General features: G+C 38.5%; 1 protein-coding gene across 1 annotated transcript in view; it reads right to left on the bottom strand.

The window, feature by feature from the left end:
- The window catches only part of SYCP2L (synaptonemal complex protein 2 like), a 113564-nt gene that overhangs the window by 49724 nt on the left and 49030 nt on the right, over positions 1-14810 (bottom strand). The window lies entirely within an intron of this gene.

The raw sequence follows: 14810 nt of genomic DNA, 5'->3' as shown, positions 1-14810 counted from the left end.
TTGAATCCCCGATGTGTGCCTAAGAGGAAGTACAGGATCGTTGTGATGCAGGGCAAGCTGACTGCCCTTGCTATTCTGGGAGGGCTACCAGAACAGTGGGGGTTGAGAGCCCTGGTCTAGGGATGAGAGAGTGGGGTGGCACCATTTTCCTTCTCAAAACCAAAAAGGTGGTATTGCAGGGAGGAGCACAGTGGACCCCAGCGGAGGCAGGATCCACTTACACCAAACCCTGCCCCTCCGTGTCTGGCAACTGCTTATTTACGGGGGCGAGATGGACACTGAGCCAACATCAGCCTCTTCTTCAGACTAGCACAGTGAGCATCCCTAGGCACCAACAGACAGCTGTTGCTTTTTTCCTCATTTTTTTCTTTTGCAATCAGGCTCATAGTTTGATTTGCTTTTTGTCATCTTATCTTTTTTTTTTTTTTCTTGGACCGGGTTTTTTATTCTTTTCTTTTTCCTTCTTATCTCTTTTTTTCCCTTTCTTTTCCTTGAAATCAGCCTTAAAGTTTTTTGATTCCCTTTATGTTGTTGTTCCCTTTCCTTCTCTCTTTTTATGGGATTAGGCCTCCCCACCTCACCCCCATTTTTCCCCAGGGTTATTTCAATAAATAAAAGTACACTTAATTAAAAGTCCAAACACCCTACCAATGCAAACAAGGAGAAGCTCTGCAGAGGACTGACCAGTGGGATAGAGCTGCCGAAACCCAATAGCAGAGTGCACGAAACATACACCAGAAACACTTCCTGGAGTGCTAGGCCCTGAACGGCGTATAACCCCTTTCTAATATAGTAGTACTCTCAGGTGCAGGACACATAACAAGCTTTTAAAACACAAAAGACATAAGCTTAGCCAAAGTGCCAAGATAGAAGAATTCTCCCCCAAAGAAAGGTCAAGAAATCATAGCCAGGGACTTACTGTTAGAAGTTAGAACAACAGTCATAAGACTAATAACTGGGCTTGAGTAGAGCATAGAAGCCACCAGAGAAACCTCTTCTACAGAGATCAAAGATGTAAGGACTAGTTAGGATGAATTAAAAAAAAAAAAAAGCTATGGCTGAGATGTAAAACAAACTAGATACAGTGACAGCGAGGATGGAAGAAGCAGAAGAGAGAATAGTTGAAATAGAAGATAAAACTATGGAAAATAATAAAGCTGGAAAAAAAAAAGAGGGAAAGGAAGTTACTAGATCATGAGGGGAGACTTACAGAACCAAGGGATTCCACGAAATGAAACAGTATCTGTATCATAAGAGTCCCAGAAGAAGAGCCAGAAAGAGGGGTAGAAGTTTTATTTGAACAAATTATAGCTGAGAACTTCCCTAATCTAGGGAAGGAAGCAGGCATTCAAGTCCAAGAGGCACAGAGAACAGCCTTCAAATCAACGGACCAGGTCAACACCACAACATGGCATAGTGAAACTTGCAAAATCTAAGGATAGAGAATTCTGAAAGCAGCTAAGGACAAAAGATCCTTAACCTACAAAGGTAGACACACAAGGGTAGTAGCAGACCTCTACACTGGAACTTGACAGGTCAGAAGGGAGTGGCAGGAAATATTCAGTGTGAACAGGAAAAATGTGCAGGCAAAAATCCTTACCCAGCAAGACTGTCATTCAGAATAATAAAGGCTTTCCCAGAGAAACAAAACCTAAAGGAGTTTGTAAACACTAAACCAGCCCTGCAAGATCCTAAGGGGGACTCTGAGTGGAAACCAGAAAAGACTACAAAGGACCAGAAAACATCACCACAAACATGAGATCTACAGACAACACAATGGCACTAAATTCATATCTTCTAATCACTCTGAATGCAAATGGACTAAATGCCCCAGTCAAAAGACATAGGGTGCAGAATGGATTAAAAAAACAAGATCCATCTACATGCTGCCTACAAAAGACTATTTTAGACCTGAGGACACCTGCAGATTGAAAGTGAGGGAATGGAGAACCGTGTATCATGTTAATCTATGTCAAAAGAAAGCTGGAGTAGCCATACTTACATCAGACAAACTAGATTTTAAAATGAAGATTGTAACAAGAGATAAAGAAGGGCATCATATCATAATTAAGAAGTCTATTCATCAAGCAGAGCTAACAATTGTAAATAGTACTCCCAACTTGGTTTATATATTTGGGTGCTTCCAGTTAATCACAAACATAAACTGATTGATAAAGATACCATAATTGTAGGAGACTTTAATACTGTACTCATAACAATGGACAGATCATCTTAGCAGAAATTAATAAGGAAACAATGGCGCTGATGACACATTGAACCAGATAGACTTAACTGAAATATTCAGAACATTTCATCTTAAAGCAGCAAGAATACATATTCTTCTCATGTGCACTGAGAAAATTCTCCAGAATACATCACATAATGGGTCACAAATCATCCCTCAACAGGTACAAGAAGACTGAGATCATACCATGCAGGTTTTCAGACCACAATGCTATGAAACTTGAAATCAGCCACAAGAAAAAAATTTGGAAAGCCCTCAAAGATATGGAGGTTAAAGAACATCCTACTAAAGAATGAATGGGTTAACCAGGAATTTAAAGAAATTAAAAAAATACATGGAAGCAAATGAAAATGAAAACATGACAGTCCAAAACCTTTAGGATGCAGCAAAGGCAGTCCTAAGAGGAAAATACATGGCAATTCAGGCCTATCTCAAGAAGCAAAAAGGTCCCAAACTATACAACCTAATGTTACACCTAAAAGGGCAGCAAATAAAGTCCAAAGCCAGCAGAATAAAGGAAATAAAGATTAGAGTAGAAATAAATGATACAGAATAAAAAAAAAAAAAGGTCAGTAGAACAGATGAACTAAGAGCTGGTTCTTTGAGAGAATAAACAAAATTGATAACCCCCTAGCTAGACTTCCCAAAAGGAGAGAGGACCTAAATAGATCAAATCACAAATGAAAGCAGAGAGATCACAACCAAAACCACAGAAATGCCAACAATTATAAGACAATACTATGAAAAGTTATATGCCAACAAACTGGACAACCTGGAATGGATGAATTCCTAGACACTCTCATACTACCAGAACTCAACCAGGAAGAACTAGAAAATTTGAACAGGACCATAACCAGCAAAGAAATTGAATCGGTTATCAAAAGTCTCCCAACAATTAAGAGTCCTGGGCCAGATGGCTTCCCAAGGTAATTCTACCAGACATTTAAAGAAGAGACCTATTCTTCTCAAATTGTTACAAAAAATACAAATAGAAGGAAAGTTTCCAAACTCATTCTATGAAGCCAGCATTACCTTGATTCCAAAAATCAGAAAAGACCTCATTAGAAAGAATTACAGGCCAATATCCCTGATGAACCTGGATGCAAAAATTCTCAACAAGATAGTAGCAAATCGAATTCAACAGTACATTAAAAGAATTACTCACCATAATCAAGTGGGATTCATTCTTGGTCTGCAGGGCTGGTTCAATGTTTGCAAGTCAATCAACATGATACACCATATTAATAGAAGGATAAGAACCATACGATCCTGTAGATGCAGAGAAAGCATTTGACAAAATACAGCATCCTTTCTTGAGAAAAACCCTCAAGAAAGTAGGGATACAAGGAATATAACTTAACATCATAAACACCAATATGAAAACACTTAACATCATCCTCAATGGAGAAAAACTGAGAGCTTTCCCCTCAAGATCAGGAACATGACAGGGAGGTCTACTCTTACCACTGTTGTTCAATATAGGACTGCAAGTCCTGGCCTCAGCAATCAGACAACAAAAAGAAATAAAAGGCATCCACACTGGCAAGAAAGAAGTCAAACTTTCACTCTTTGCAAATGAGACGATACTCTACATGGAAAACCTAAAAGACTCCACCCAAAAACTGCTAGAGCTGACACATGAATTCAACAAAGTCACAGGATATAAAATCACTGTATAGAAACTGGTTGATTTCTAAACACCAATAATGAAGCAACAGAAAGACATATCAAGGAGTCAATCCCATTTACAATTGCACCAAAAACATAAGATACCTAGGAATAAACCTAACCAAAGAGGTAAAAGACCTGTGTGCTCAAAACTATAGAAAGCTTATGAAGGAAACTGAAGAAGATGCAAAGAAATGGAAAAATATTCCGTGCTCATGGACTGAAAGAACAAATATTGTTAAAATGTCAATACTCCCCAAAGCAATCTACACATTCAGTGCAATCCCTGTTGAAGTAACACCAGCATTCTCCACAGAGCTAGAACAAACAATCCAAAAATTTGTATTCAGGGAAAGACCTGAATAGCCAAAGTAATGTTGAAAAAGAAGACCAAAACCTGGAGGCATCACAATTCCAGACTTTAAGCTGTATTGCAAAGCTATCGTTATCAAGATAGTATGGTATTGGCATTGAAACAGACACATAGATCAATGAAATAGAGAACCCGGAAATGGACCCACAAATATATGGCCAACTAATCTTTGACAAAGCAGGAATGAGTATCTAATGTAGAAGACGACAGTTCCTTTAACAATGGTTCTGGGAGAACTGGACAACGGCATGAAGAATGAAACTGGCCCACTTTCTTATTCCATACATAACAATAAATTCAAAATGGATGTGAGACAGGAAACCATCAAAATCCTACAGGAAAAAACAGTCAACAACATCTTTGACCTCAGCCACAGCAACTTCTTACTTGACAGGTCTCTGGAGGCAAGGAAAATAAAAGCAAAAATGAACTATGGGGACCTCAAGATAAAAAGCTCTGCACAGCAAAGGAATCAATTAACAAAACTAAAAGGCAAATGATGGAATGGGAGAAGAATATTTGCAAATGACATATCAGATAAAGGGTTAGTATCCAAAAATCTATAAACAACTTACCAAACTCAACACTGAAAAAACAAATAATCCAGTGAAGAAATGGGCAGAAGACATCAAAGGCTTCTTTTCCAAAGAAGACCTCCAGATGGCTAACAGACACACAAAAAGATGCTCAACATCACTCATCATCAGGGAAATACAAATCAAAATCACAATGAAATACCACCTCACATCTGTCAGAAAGGCTAAAATTAATAACTCAGGAAACAACAGATGTTGGCAAGGATGTGGAGAGGGGGGAACACTTTTGCTCTGTTGGTGGGACTGCAAACTGGTGTAGCTACTCTGGAAAACAGTGTGGAGGTTCTTCAAAAAATTAAAAATAGAACTACCCTATGACCCAGGAATTGCACTACTAGGTATTTATCCAAAGGATACAAAAATGCTGATTTGAAAGGGTACGTGCACCCCAGTGTTTATAGCAACACCATCAGCAATAGCCAAATTATTGAAAGAGCCCAAATGTCCACTAACTGATGAATGGACAAAGAAGATGTGGTATGTATGTATGTATGTATGTATGTATGTATGTATACACACACACACACACGCACACACTGGAATACTACTTGGTGATGAAAAAAGAATGAAATCTTGCCATTTGCAACAATATGGATGGAACTAGAAGGTATTATGCTAAGTGAAATAAGCCAGTCAAAGAAAGAGATATCATATGATTTCACTCATATGTGGAATTTGAGAAACTCAACAGATGAACACAGAGGAAGGGGAAAAAAATAAGATAAAGGGAAAAAAACAGGAAAAGGAAAAAACAGAGGGAGGCAAACCATAAGAGGCAAACCATCTCTTATGTGTCATATGTAAGAGATGAATCACTGGGTTCTATTCCTGAAGCCAAGACTACACTGTATGTTAACTAGCTTGAAATTAAATTTAAAAAACAAACAGTAAAAAAAATCACAATAAATTAAAAATTCATATGTAAGCTGTACGATATAGGCTAACACGTAGAATTGGAGACCTTGAAGGACAGGAAAAAGCGAATAAGACTAAATCTTTCAAGAAGTAATGGCTAAAATTTCCTACATTTAATAAAAAAAAAAAACCTATAAGCCAACATATCCAAGAAGCTCAACAATCCCTAAGCTCAAGAAACATGAAAACAAAAACAAAAAACTACACCAAGACACATCACAATGAAATTGTTTAAAATTATTAATAAAGAGAAAATCTGAAAAGCACTATCAGGGAAAAACATCACCTTACACATAAGGGAATAAATAAGAATTATAACGGACTTCTCATCAGAAACAATCAAGTGAGAAAACAATGCAGCAGCATCTTTAAATTATTGGAATAAAAAACTCAGCCTAGAATTCTATATCCAGTGAAAATATCTTTCAAAAACAAAGTTGAAGCAGACTTTATCAGACATGTAAAAATTATAAGAATTCATCAGCAACAGACCTGCACAAAAATATTGAAAATCTTTAAAGGGAAATAATAACAGATCAAAATTTCTACCTGTACAAAGGAATGAAGAGCAGAACTAGTTAGTATGTGACAAAACATAAATTCTTACTTTTAAAGTTTTTACAAATTATAACAATTAGAAATAATAATAAAATTAGAAGTTTATAGCCTATGTAGAAGTAAATTGCATGATAAAAGTAGCAAAAACTCAAGTCATGTTTAAGGGTTAATGTGTAAAGCAATATAATATTCCCTGAAGATTGAGGATGGTAAGTTAAATGTGTATATAGATCATAAACTATTAAAAACCACCAAAGTTATACCAAATAAACTGACAAAGGAGATAAAATGGAGTCATTAAACATACTCCATTTATCTAAAACACATCAGGAAAAGTGGAACAAAAAACAGACATGACAAATAGAAAACAAATAGCAAGGTAATAGAAAACAAATACAACCATATAATCATATGAAATGTAAATGGTTTATCCCAATTAAAGAACAGACCATCATACTGAGATAAATAGCAAAGCACAACCAAATCCTGCCTATAATAAACCCGCCTTAAATATACAGACCCAAAGAGGTTTAAAGCACGATAGGAAAAGATTTGCCATACTTACACTAATAAAAAGAAAGCACACTAACATCATACTAAATAGTTCTCAGAACAAAGAATATTGCCAGAGGTAATTCTGACATATTTGGCCAACTAATATTTGAAAAGGGGGCCAAGAACACTCAATGAGGAAACAGTCTCTTCAATAAGTGATGCAGGGAAACTGGATAACCACATGCAAAAGAATTAAATTGGACCCCTTTCTTCCAATACTCAAATATTAATTCAAATGGATTAAAGACTTAAGTGTAAGACTTGAGACCACATGTCTCCTAGAAACACACACACACACACACACACACACACACACACGAAGAAAGCTTCTTGACATTGGTCTTTGCAACAATTTTTTGTACGGAACACCAAAAGCAACAAAAGCAAATATTTAAAAACTGGGACTGCATCAAACTAAAAGGCTTCTGCACTGCAAAAGAAACACAAAATAAAAAATGCGGTTTACAGAAAGGAAGGAAGTATTTGCAAATCCTGTTCTGGTAAGGAGTTGATATCCAAAATATATGAAGAACTCCTACAACTCAATAACAGAAAAAAACAAGCAACCTCATTTAAAAATAAGGCAGGGGATTTGAGGAGAAATTTTTCCAGAGAAGATATTCAAGTGGCGAATATGTATATGCAAAGGTGCTCAACACCACTACTCAGGGAAAGAAAAATCAAAACCACAATGAGGTATTACCTCGCACCTGTTAGAACTCCTATCAAAAAGACAAGAGAGTACAAGCGTTGGTGAGGATGCAGAAGAAAGAAAACCCTGGTGCCCTATTAGTGGAAATGTAAACTGATACAGCCACTATGGAAGATTGAACAGCTAGTATGGAGGTTTCCCAAAAAATTAAAAATAGAACTACCATACGATCCAACAATTCCACTTCTGGATACATATCCAAAGGAAATAAAATCACTGCGGAAGGGATATCTGCATCCTCGTGTGCATTATAGTGTTATTGACAATAACTAAGATATGGAAACAACCTGCCTTTTGACAGATGAACAGATAAAGAAGATGTGGGACACTATTCAGCCATAAAAATGTAAATCCTGCTATTTGTAATGACACAGACGGACCTTGAAGACATGCTAAGTGAAATAAGTCAAAGAAAGACAAATACTATAGTATGTTATTTATATATGGAATAAAAAAAATCAACTTAAAATTGCAACACTAATGCCCATTTATAGATGAGGAAAAATGTGGTGTAAATATACACAGAGTATCACTCAACCATAAAAAAATAAAATCTTGCCATTTACAACATCATGGATGAACCTAGAGGGTATACGGCTAAGTGAAGGAAGTCAGAGAAAGACAAATACTGTATGATTGCAATGCGTAGGTTGAATTTAATAAAGGAAACAAAAAACCAGACTCTTAAATATAAAGAGCTGGTTGTTGCCTGAGGGGAGGTGGGGAGGAGGAGGAGTGAAAAAGATAAAGGGGGTTCAGAGTATGGTTATCTTGATGAGCACTAAGAAATGTACAGAATTGTTGAATCATTATACAGTACTCCCGAACCTACCCTAACCCTGTGTATTAATTATACTTGAATGAAAACAAAAGTAAATAAAAACGCACTCAAACCCAGAGAAAACAAAGACCAGTTTTGTGGTCACCAGAGGTGGAAGTTGGGAGGGTGGGCGTGGTCAAAAGTGGAGGAAAGTGGTCCAAAGTTAACAACTTCCAGTTAGAAGATAAATACCGGGGTTGTAATGTACATGATGGCTATGGTTAATGCTGCTGCATGGCATGTTTGAAAGTTTCTAAGGGTAGACCATAGAAGTTCTCATCACAAGGAAAAGGCAGTTATAATTTTACGAGGAGCTGGATGTTAAATAAAATACTATCAGGTGGATTATGAAAAATATTAAGTTGGTTTAGTAAGATTGCAGGATCTAAGATCGATATATACAAATCAACTGTGCTTCTATAGGATAGGCAACCAGAAATTGAAATTTTAAAAGAACATAAAAGTATGGAAAACTTATATATTTTTCTAAATTTACCCCTGATTTATAGGTTTAAGACTATAAAACATTACTGAGCAAAATTTAAAAAGTCCTACATAGGGGCGCCTGGGTGGCTCAGTCGGGTAAGCGTCCGACTTCAGCTCAGGTCATGATCTCGCAGCCTGAGTTCGAGCCCCACATCGGGCCCTGTGCTGACAGCTCAGAGCCTGGAGTCTGCTTTGGATTCTGTGTCTCCCTCTCTCTGCCCCTCTCATGCTCTGTCTCTCTCACTCTCAAAATTGAGTAAATGTTAAAAAAAAAATTTTTTTTAATGGAAAGTCCTACATCAATGAAGACATACACCAGATTTGAGACCATGAAAAGTCTTACAATGTCAATTCTCCCCAAATTGATCTACAAATTTAATACAATCCCAGTCAAAATCTATAAGACTGTTTTTGTAAAACTGATAAAATTTATATGGAAATGAAAGGGACTAAGTATAGTCAAAACAACTTAAAAAAGTTGGAAGACTAACCCTACCTCATTTCAAAATGAGATATAGTTAAGATAGTAAAGCTACAGTAATTCGGATGATATGTAAAGTCTGATCGATAGATCAATGTTACAGAATATAGGCATCACTTGCTTCATTGCACTTGGATTTATTTCCCTTCACAGATACTCTGGGCTTTTGTTGTTTTTACAAATTTAAAGTTTGGGGCAACCCTGTAATCAAGCAAGTCTCTCAGTACCATTCTTCCAATGGTATTTGCTCTTTTAGGTCTTTGTGTAACATTTTGGTAATTCTTGCGATATTTCTAACTTTTCCATTGTACTTGTTATTGGTGATCTGTGAGCTTTGAGGTTACTATCATGATTGTTTTCGGGCACCACAACCCGTGCCACAACCATCCGCTTCCACATCTCTCTTCAGGCCACCCTGAGACACAACAATATTGAAATTGGGCCAACTAATAACGCCACAATGGCTTCTAAGTGTTCAAGTAAAAGAAAGAGTTGTATGTCTTCCACTTTAAGTCAAAAGCTATAAATGATTAGGGGTGCCTGGGTGGCTCAGTCAGTTACATGTCCGACTCTTGATTTAGGCTCAGGTCATGATCTCATGGTTTGTGAGATTGAGTCCCTCATGGGACTCTGCACTGACAGTGCAGAGGGTGCTTGGGATTCTCTCTCCCCCTCCCTCTCGGCTCCTCTCCCACTCATATGCAGAGGCACACTTTCTCTCCCTCAAAGCTTTAAAAGGCTAGAAATGATTAAACTTTCTCAGGAAGCCATGTTGAAAGCGCTAGGCCTCTTGCAGGAAGCAGTCAGCCAAATTGTGCATGCAAAGGAAAAGTCGTAAATTAGAAGTGCTATTCCAGTGATCAGTGTTTTAAAAAGATAAAAATTAAAAAAAAAAAATAAAGCAAAACAGCCTAATTGCTTATCTAGAGAAAGTTTTAGTGGTCTGAAGAGAAGATCAAGCCAGCCAGGACCTTCCCTTCAGCCTTCCCTGAAGGCTAAGAGGTGAGGAAGCTGCAGGAGAAAAGCTGGAATCTATCAGAAGTTGGTTCATGAGGTTTAAGGAAAGAAACCATCTCCCTAACATAAAAGTGTAAGGTCAGGCAGCAAGGGCTGATACAGAGGCTGCAGCAAGATCCAGAAGATCTAGCTAAGGTGATTGCTGAAGGTGGCTACACTAAACAGATCTTCAGGGCAGACAAAACAGACTTCAGTTGGAAGAAGATGCCATCTAGGACTTCCATAGCTAGAGAAGTCAATGCCTGGATTCAAAGGACAGGTTGGGTCTCTGGTTCGGGAGTAATGTAGCTGCTGACTTGAACTTAAAGGCAATGCCCATTTACCATTCCCAAATCCCAAAAGCCCTTAAGAATTATGCTAGATCTACTCTGTATGTGCTCTATAAATGGAACAACAAAGCCTGGATGAGAGCACATCTGTTCACAACATGGCTCACTGAAAGTTTTAAGCTCACCACTGAGAACTGCTACTCAGAAGAAAAGATTCCTTTCAAAAGATTTAATACTCACTGGCAATGTACTTGGTCACCCAAGAGCTCTGGTGGAGATATACAACAAGATGAATGTTATTTCATGCCTGTTAACGACATCTATCCTGCAGCCCGTGGATCAAGTAGTCATTCAAGTTTCAAGCCTTATTTAAGAATATATGGGGAGCCTGGGTGGCTCAGTGGGTTGAGCGTCCCACTTCGGCTCGGGTCATGATCTCACAGTTCGTGGGTTCAAGCCGTGCATCGGGCTCTGTGCTGACAGCTAGGAGCCTGGAGCCTGCTTTGCATTCTGTGTCTCTCTCTCTCTGCTCCTTCCCTGCTCACATGTTGTCTCCTCTCTCATAAATGAATGAATGAATGAATGAATGAATGAATGAATTTCATAAGGTTATTGCTGCCATGGACAGGGATTTCTCTGATGGATCTGGGAAATCCGTTGAAAGCCTCCTAGAAAGGATTCACCATTCCAGATGCCAGTAAGAATATTCATGATTCATAGGAAGAAGTTAAAATATCAACATGAACAGGATTTGGGGAGAAGTTGATCCCAACCCTCACGGATGACTTTGAAGGGGGTCAAGATTCCAGTGGAGAAGTAACTGCAGGTGGGGTGGAAACAGCCAGAGAACTAGAAGTGGAGCCTCGAGATGCACTGAATTGCTGCAACCTCATGATCAAACTTGAACAGACAAAGTGTTGATCTTCGTGGATGAGGACAGAAAGTGGTTTCTTGGGATGGAATCTATTCATGGTGAAGAGGTCGTGACGATGGTTATGGTGGCAGCAAAAGATTTAGAACATTTCATATACTTAGTTGATAAAGCAGCAGCAGGGTTTGAGAAGATGGGCTCCAATTTGGAGGGAAGTTCACTGTGGGTAAAATGCTATGAAAGAGCATCTTCTACTACAGAGAAATTGCTCATAAAACGAAGTATCAATTAACGTGGGAAACGTCACCGTTGCCTTATTTGAAGACACTGCCACAGCCACCCCACTTTCAGCAGCCATCAACATGGAGGCAAGAGGCTTTCCCAGCAAAATAACTCCCTGAAAGCTCAGAGAGTTTTTTTAGGAATAACGTTTTAAATTAAGATATATACAGTGTTTGTCCAGACATGATGTTATTGCACGCTTTATAGTTTAATGTAATCATAACCTCCATATACATCAGGAAACCAAAAATTCATTTGACTTGCTTTATTGCAACACTCACTTTATTGTGGCGATCTGGAACTGAACGTGCAACACGCATGCTGGTGCACGGTCTAGAAAGAGCTACACATATATTTTTTTTTTATTCCTTCAAAGTTTCCAGGAAAATTCAACGGAAGTAGTAATTGTTTCAATAAATGATCTGGAATAACTGGACAGCCATATGAAAGAAAGGAGAAGGCAGGGAGGGAAAAGGAGAAAGAAATTTCAACCCTTACTTCACACAATATATAAAAATTAACAGAAAGTGGTTCATAACTGAAATAAGATCTAAAACTGTAAAACTCCTAGAAGAAAATGTACGGAAACATATGACTGAGCATGATTTGCCTACGATTGTTTAAGCAGGTCACAAAAATAGCATGAAGTATAAAAGAAAATAAATCAATTGGGCTTAATAAAAATTAAGAACTTTTTCTCTTGGGGCGCCTGGGTGGCTCCATCGGTTAAGCATCCAACTTCAGCTCAGGTCATGATCTCACAGTCCGTGAGTTCGAGCCCCGTGTCGGGCTCTGTGCTGACAGCTCAGAGCCTGGAGCCTGCTTCTGATTCTGTGTCTCCCTCTCTCTCTGCCCTTCCCCCATTCATGCTCTCTCTCTGTCTCAAAAATAAATAAACATTAAAAAAATTAAAAGAACTTTTTCTCTTTAAAGACACTGTTCTATTTAAACCAAAACTTTCTAGGGATACGCCCTTGAGTCATTCTGGTGTCTTCCTTCAGCAAAGGGAGGTAAAAATAATACATTCCGTTAGGGATATTCCTTAGGGTGAAGACTAACCTATGGAAGTGAATGCCTTTAGTAAATGCATTTAGCATTTAGTCTAAAATCTAAGCTGTATTAGCTATGTACCAGCAGGCCTGAAATAAATATACATTCCGTTAGGGATATTCCTTAGGGTGAAGACTAACCCATGGAAGTGAATGCCTTTAGTAAATGCATTTAGCATTTAGTCTAAAATCTAAGCTGTATTAGCTATGTACCAGCAGGCCTGAAATAAATATGCATGGAAATTTCAAAAAGACATAAAAATAAAAAGCCACATACAGAAAATAAACACAAAACATAGTTGATCAAGGACTTATGACTTGTATGTAGAATATACAAAGAACACTTAAAAATTTTTTTAAGTTTATTCATTCTGAGAGAGAGAGAGAGAGAGCGCGCGCAAACAAGCAGGGGAGGGGTGCAGAGAAGGGGAGAGAGAATCCCAAGCAGGCTCCGCACTCTCAATACAGAGCTCAACATGGGGCTTGGAGCCACAAACTGGGGCTCCAACCCACAAACCATGAGATCACAACCTAAGCCAAAGTTGAGTCCAACACTTGAAATGAGCCACCCAGGCACCCCTATAAAGAGAACTTTCCGGTCAAGAAAGCAAATAACCCATTTTTAATAGTATAGGATTTAAAGATTTATTACCCAAGAAGATAAAGATGGATAATAAACCCATGAACGGATGTTCGACACCATTAGTCATTACAGAAATGCAAATCAGAACCACAATGAAATACCATTACACTCCCACTGGAATGGCTAAGATTAAAAAGATTAACATTACTGGGACACCTGGGTGGCTCAAGGTTAAGCATGTGACTCTTGATTTCGGCTCAGGTCATGATCTCACAGTTCATGGGTTCAAGCCCTGCACTGGGCTCCACGCTGTCAGCTTGGGATTCTCTCTCTCCCTTTCTCTCTGCCCCCCACCCCCGCCACTTGCACATGTGCTCTCAGAATATATAACTAAAAAAAAAAAGACTAACATGACCAAGTACTAGCAAGAATGTGAGCAATTAGAACTCTCAAAGACCTTTGGGAGTGTTCGATAGTTTAACCACCTTAGAAAAACTGTTTGGGCAGCTTTTTAAAAGTTAAATGTACGCCAACCATGATCTAGTCATTCCATTCCTATGTATTTACTCCAGAGAAAATATATATCCGTACAAAGACTTATCATTGATTCCAAGTGCTTTACTTATAACACAAAACTGGGAACTCAAATGGCCATCAACAGGTGACTGGATGAACACATAGTGGTATATCCGTGAAGGAACTAGGACTTGGCAACATGAAAGCGAACTATTGATACACACAATGTGGATAAATCTCAAAATAATTATGCTGAGTGAGAGAAGCTGGGAGAAAAGAGTGCGTACTTTTTAAAATATTTATTTTTGAGAGAGAGCAAACGTCACCGGGGGAGGCACAGAGAGAAGGGGACAGAGGATCCAAAGCAGGGTCAGTGCTGACAGCAGAGAGCCCGATGTGGGGCACGAACTCACAAACCAGAAGATCATGACCTGAACCAAACAAAGTCAGACGCTCGACCACTGAGCCACCAGGCACCCAAGAGTGCCTGTTCTTTGATTCCATCGATAGATTTCTTAAAACGCAATCTCTTTCATCCTGGCAAAAAGCAGATCAGTGATTGCAAGGGGCAGGTGAGGGGGATGGAAAGGGAAGAAGGATTTCAAAGGGGCAAGAGTATCTTGGAGATGATGGCTCTGTTCATTATCTTGATTGCAGTGATGGTCCCAGTGTAGACATATGTCAAAAGTCAAATTCCACACTTTAAATACGTACAGTTTATTTAATTCCAACGATCTCAATAAAGCTATAAAAAGTACTTGTCCTATGACCCATTTTTCATAGGCCTATATGGAAAAGTGACAAATTAATGGCC

This window comes from Lynx rufus, unplaced genomic scaffold (genome assembly GCF_022079265.1).
Source record: "Lynx rufus isolate CCGP_SWC_20201006 ecotype Redwood Valley unplaced genomic scaffold, mLynRuf1.p SCAF_6, whole genome shotgun sequence".
In the NCBI taxonomy this organism is placed as follows: Eukaryota; Metazoa; Chordata; class Mammalia; order Carnivora; family Felidae; genus Lynx; species Lynx rufus.
The sequence above is the reverse complement of the archived record's forward strand: the minus strand, read 5'-3'. Positions and strand labels throughout refer to the sequence as shown.